We start from the raw sequence: 6,876 nt of genomic DNA on the forward strand, positions 1-6,876 counted from the left end.
TCTATTTGGATTGTGGAATGATTGGTTTGACATGGAATAGAATTTGTTTGACATACTCTCTTGAAGCGAAATTCTTGTTGATTTTTGTTTGGAAAGTGATTTAGGCAAATTTTCTTTGGATCGATTGAGTCTTTCAAGCCTACCTAAAAAGTTTTATCCTAGTATACCCAAAGTTGAGCCTTAGTCTATTTCCAAAAAATTTCACCACTTAACTAAGTTGAATTCGTTATCTTTAACTACTTTCATCCTGAACATACCTTATTATGCCATAAGCTTTTAAGTAAGTTTGGGGGGGAATGGAGTGTTGTAAGTGGGAAATAATTTTTGAGAGTAAGAGATTGGAAAAAAATAGTTGTTATGTGATGTGCCTCTGTTGAAAAAGTAAAAAAAAAAAAAAAAGAAAAAAACAAAAGAAAAAAAGTAAATGTGATAATTTCTTCTTGAGGATCAATTGTGAACAATGGGGTAGGCACACAGGAAAAAATATGCAATCTCTTACTATCTTCTTTGGGGTATATGAAAAAGAAAAAATACGTGGGTGCTTGTTTGGTATAATTGTGCTTATGGTATAATGTAGCTTAAATGACTTTTTATCTACCCATTTACCTAAGCCATGCTAATATAACCGAAAAAGACCTATTCATTCCGAGCAAAAATTATCAATATTAGTGGAGAGAGGTATGTCATCAAAACTTATTGAACATGGGTTAGCGGAATGTCGGAAAGTGTAGAATGGTTGTGATATGAATGTCAAATGCAATGTTTTGTGTCTGTATGAATTGCTTACTTCTAAATGGTGCATCCAAGTTAGTTCTTAGAGTTATTGAGTTAAAATTCTGGTTATTGATTTGCTTGAAGTTGTGCAGGTGGTAGTGGTAGTTCAATTATTGGAAGGTTTAGTTATCTATTGCATTGTTTTTTTATAGTTTAGTTGAGTTTTCGCTTTACTCGGGGGCGAGTAAAGATTTAGTTTGGGGGAATTTGTTAGGCTATTTTTAGCCTAAGTTTTGGGTCACATTTTATAGTTGTTTTTCTTCTTTATTATTATTTTTGGAATAGAATTACGCTTGTTTTCTTTGGTTTCAGGTTTCTACACTTGGAATGTAGAAATTGGACAAATTTCGGAAAATAGTGATCTATAAAATAGAGAAATTTTTGAAAGAAAATAAAGCTAAAATTTTAAGCCTAAATTCGACTATGTTCTGATCATATTTTGGAAAAAGTCAAAACATAAACGTTTTAGATCTCTTTTTTATCTTTCCAACGCATCTTGAATCAGCTCATTTAGAGTTTGGATAAGAAAGTTATGCTCATTTTACTAAAACAGATCGAAGTAGAAAATTCCATCTCGCCGCAGCGAGATTTCTATGGCTGCGGATAGAAAGTCTGGGCAGAAACGTGGTTTTTTGATGCACTTTTGGCCGCGGCGAGACCACTTTTGGCTGCGGCGAGCGTCCGTACGGTCAGGGGTATTTTTGTCCGACGAACCCTAAAAGTTAGATATAAATAGAAAACTGCGATTGGAAGTCGAGGGGAGCGATTTGGAACCCTAAAAGACAGCAGAGAGCGGCAGGAAGAGCAGAGGAAATCAAAGTGAAGATCCAGAATTCATCCACCAACAGTTTCTTTCTTTATTCCTCTTTAATTTATTTATGTTGAATATTGTCTTAGGAATGGCTATGGATTTATTTATGAACTAAATTTCCCATTTAGGGAGGATGATGATTGTTGTTTAATATTTTTGCCTAGTTAATGTTTAATTGCCATTCCTCCATTCTTGTTTGTGAAATTATCTTTATTTGTGCTTAATTTCATGTTTAAGATTGATCACCTTGTGCATGCTTTACGATCTCAATTCGAAATCTGAAAAGTGAGAATTGAGAATGCTAAAATTTGGATAATCGATGTTCTATGTGAAACGAGAGTATTCACATGACTTATGTGACAAGTAGATTATTACCTAATGCTGATTTCATGTTAGTTTAATTAAGGAATTAATTAGATAACATGTGATTTAGAACCTAGAAGATCTGAAAAGAGCTAGATTACTTTATAATCTGTCATTCACTTCAAGAATAGGATAGCAATTAGGCATTAACGATTTGGGTAAACAACAACAGGATTCTCCTCCGTATCATCTCATCTTGCTTAAACTTTAACTGTGTTATAAGTTTTCTGAATTACTTTAATTCTTTTAAATCATAATTATTTTCGATTTGCCAAATAGAATTATAGGTATAGTTTAGTAGTAGTTAATCCAATTCCTTGTGGTTCGACCTCACCTGTGTGAGTTTACTACTTGATTGCGTATACTTGCGTAGTAATTAATAATTTTTGCAACAATGAGTACTTTGTCACTTTCATTGACGATTACTCTAGATATGGACATCTTTACCTTATGCATAAGAAATCTGAAACATTCGCAAAGTTTCAGGAATTTCACGCATTGGCTCAAAACCAATTAGGTAAAATATTAAAGATCTTGCGAACTGATAGGGGTGGAGAATATATATGGATATGCAGTTCAAAGATCATTTAATTGAACTTGGAATTGAATCCCAATTAACCGCCCCTAGCACTCCACAGCAAAATGGAGTTGTAGAAAGATGGAATCGCACGCTTTTGGAAATGGTTAGATCCATGCTTAGTTTTTCAACTCTACCTACGTCCTTCTGGGGATATGCATTATAGATGGCAACCGACATTTTAAATGTTGTTCCATATAAATCAATCCCTAAGACACCCTTAGAACTATGGATTGGTCGTACACCTAGTTTACGCCATTACAGAATCTGGGGGTGCCCTGCACATGTCTTAAGAAAGAAAGACGACAAACTTGAGTCACGAACTGAAGTTTGCATGTTTGTCGGTAATTCTAAAGAGACTAGGGGTGGACTATTTTATAGTCGCAAGGATGATAAAGTGTTTGTTTCTACAAACGCCACTTTCCTTGAAGATGACTATATTAAGAATTTCAAATCACAAAGTAAAGTAGTGTTGGAGGAAATGCTTTCAGATATAAGTCCTTCCAATGTTCCATTCTCTTCCACACGTGAAGAGGACAATCCCACTCCCTCAGTTGAACCAACTGAGAAATCTACTACTGAAGTTTCTGTTCAGAAGATCACCGTACCTCGTCGTAGTGGGAGGGTTTCAACAAAACCTGCTCATTATGGCTTGGATGGTGAAATAAATATGGTCGTAGGTGACGGTATTGAAGACGATCCATTAACCTATAAACAGGCAATGGCTAGTCCGCAACGGAAACGATGGTCGGCCGGCATGGATTCAGAAATGGATTCCATGAAAAAGAACAAAGTCTGGGAATATGTAGACGCACCTGACGACTATCATCCGATAGGATGCAAGTGGGTTTACAAGAAGAAAAGAGGAGCTGGAGGCGAAGCCAAAACTTTTAAAGCTAGACTTGTAGCCAAGGGTTATACCCAAAGAGAAGGCGTGGACTATGAGGAAACTTTTAGTCCTGTTGCCATGCTTAAATCCATCTGAATTCTTCTCTCCATAGCTGCTGCTTTCGATTATGAAATCTGGCAAATGGATGTCAAGACTACCTTCCTTAATGGGGTACTTGAAGAAACCATCTATATGGAGCAACCAAAAGGTTATGTTCTTCCTGGGCAGGAAAAGAATGTTTGCAAATTAAGCAGGTCTATCTATGGACTTAAGCAAGCTTCTCGCTCATGGAACAAAAGGTTTGATTAAATCATCAAGACCTACGGCTTTCTTCAGAATGAAGATGAACCTTGTGTTTACCAACTCAAGGAAGACCAAATACTAGTATTCCTGGTCCTTTATGTTGATGACATTTTGATCATTGGAAACAATGTCAAGAAAATGACTCACATCAAGGAGTGGCTTAACACTCAATTCGATATGAAAGATTTGGGTGTAGCAGCCTATGTTCTTGGTATTCAGATTATTACAAATTGGAAGAACAGATCTCTTGCTCTCTCTCAAACAACCTACATAGACAAAGTCTTAGAGAGATTCTCCATGAACAACACCAATGGGGCAAACATGACTTAGATTTAATTAAACTTACCGTAAAATCTATTCAAGTCAATATCGCCAAGTTGATCCTAGATCAAATGTTCTTAATCCTGTTATGATTAGGCTCAATCTTGAAAGGCTATTCGTGTTCTTTGATTTGTTAGTTAAGCCTACTTTTAGGTCAGGGTGATACTTACATTTTGGGAACATGGTAGTGGAATTGAGTGGGAGCGCTAGCATAAACATGGAATCTATAGCTTCTATCTGGCGAATAGTAAGCAAAGGATGATCTCCTTCGAGCTTGACCAAACGAACATAAATAGTGGAGTACTCATTTCACATAAGCTGAAATATCATTTATACGGGGTCAAGTGTTTTAAGGATAAAATACATAGTAGGGTGTTACGGTAATCTAATCCATTTACAGTGTAGATCATTCATATAGAGGATCATTGATCACATTAGGATTATAACAATGGATAACTAATGATGCGTCTATATGGTGGAACATATAGAGCATTCTATATACTGAGAGGGCAATCCTAAGTTCTATGCGTGGATTCAACGAAGAATTAATAAGTTAGTGAATTTTAGTGCTAAATTCTTGATCTACTTATTGGAAGCTCGGCTATATAGATCCATGGTCCCCGCACTAGTTGAGATAATATTGTTTGTAAGACTTATGTAATTGGTTTTGATTAATCAATTATAATTCACAAATTAGACTATGTCTATTTGTGAAATTTTCACTAAGGGCGAAATTCTAAAGAAAGAGTTAATAGGGGCATATTTGTTAATTATGATACTTTGTATGGTTCAATTAATAAATATGATAAATGACAATATTATTTAATAATTATTTATAGTTATTAAATAGTTAGAATTGGCATTTAAATGGTTGAATTAGAAAATTGGCATTTTTGAGAAAATCAGATACAAAAGTGTTAAAATTGCAAAATTGCAGAAAGCAAGGCCCAAATCCATCAAGCCATGGCCAGCCACTTTTGTAGGCATTTTAAACTGATATTTTCATTATTTTAATGCTAAATAATTCAAACCTAACCCTAGTGGAATGCTATAAATAGATAGTGAAGGCTTCAAGAAAAATACACTTCGAATCAGAAAACCTGAGCCTTTGTCTCTCTACCTTGGCCGCCACCCTCTCTCTCTCTTCTTCCTTAGAATTTCGAAATTACCTTAGTGATTAGAGTAGTGCCCACACAGAGCAAGCAATACCTCAATCATAGTGAGAAAGATCGTGAAGAAAGATCATCAGCAAAGGAGTTTCAGCATCAAGGATTCAGAGAAAGAGATCCAGGTTCAGATCTTGATAATACTCTGCTACAGAAAGGATACAAGGGTTAGAGATCTGAACGGAAGGAGTCATTTAATTCCGGTGCACCCAATGTAAGGTTTCTTAAACTTTATACGTTTTTATTTCATCGTTTTAGAAAGTTCATATTTAGGGTGTTAATAAACATACTTGTGAGTAGATCTAAGATCCTGGTAAAATAAATTCCAACACCACTCAGATAACGCAGGATGCGTTTTACAGCTAACCAGTGACTAAGTTGGGGATCCTTCATGAACTGGCAGACTTTATTGACACTGAAGGAGATTTCAGGTCGTGTAATTAAGAGGTATTGGAGTGCACCAACAATAGAACGATACAGTTGAGGATCTGGTGTAGGTTCACTTCCATAAGCAGACAGCCAAAGACTATTGATCATAGGAGTGGGGGATGGTTTTGCATCATGCATCTTAGCTTTGAGCAGTAAGTCTCGAATGTATTTAGCTTGAGAGAGATGTAAACCTGAGGAGGTTTTTTGCACTTCAATGCCTAAAAAAATAGTGTAAATCTCCAAGATCTTTAAGAGAGAATTGATGATGAAGAGAGATAATAAGATCTTGAATGGCTTTGTTGTTGCTGCGAGTAACTAAGATGTCATCGACATATACTAACACTAAGGTAGTATGTGTAGATGTATGTTGGATGAAGAGTTAAGAGTGAGTGATCCGACTTAGATGGGATAAACCCAAGCTGTAGAAGACAGTGGTGAAGTTTATCAAACCAAGCACGTGGTGCTTGTTTCAAGCCATATAGTGCTTTATGCAACTTGCACACTAGATTATGAGCTGTGGTGCTCTCAAAACCGGGGGGTTGTAGCATATAGACTTCCTCATTCAATGTACCATTAAGAAATGCATTGTTAATATCAAGTTGCTTACTAGACCAGCCATTTGATATTGCAAGTCTAAGAACAATTCGAATTGTCACGGGTTTGACAACTGGGCTGAAGGTCTCAGTAAAATCAAACCCCGGTTGTTGATGAAAGCCCTTGGCTACAAGATGCGCTTTGAATCTGCTGTGTGTTCTATCAGAGTTTTCTTTTTTTTCAAAAAACCCATTTACATCCTATGGGAGTCCTTCCTTCTGGTAATGGAACAAGAGGGTAAGTCCCATTTCTTGTTAATGCAAGCATCTCATAGGTCATAGCTTGATTTCATTGTTCTTGTTGTAAAGCCTCTTTGACATTTCGTGGAATCTTTGTAGTTAAATAGACTTTGGGTTTGTGAATTCCAGACTTTCCCCTTGTTTGCATTGCATGAGTGTTTGTTGGAATGGCTGGTTGAGTTACGACGTTGCTTATTCGTTGCCGGTGTGGTAATGGATGCCGGTTACGGTGCAACGATTGATGCTGGTTACAGTGCGTGTGATATGAGATTCATGAACAATAGCAGGTGGTGAGGCAATATGAGGAATGCTGATGGGTACTGGTAGTGAAGCACTGCTGTGATGAGTCTGTGAAGGAGCAGAAGTGACCAAACTTGTGTCCTGAAATGGCTCAGGTGGGTTTGAGGCAG

This window comes from Cannabis sativa, chromosome 1 (assembly GCF_029168945.1).
Source record: "Cannabis sativa cultivar Pink pepper isolate KNU-18-1 chromosome 1, ASM2916894v1, whole genome shotgun sequence".
NCBI lineage: Eukaryota > Viridiplantae > Streptophyta > Magnoliopsida > Rosales > Cannabaceae > Cannabis > Cannabis sativa.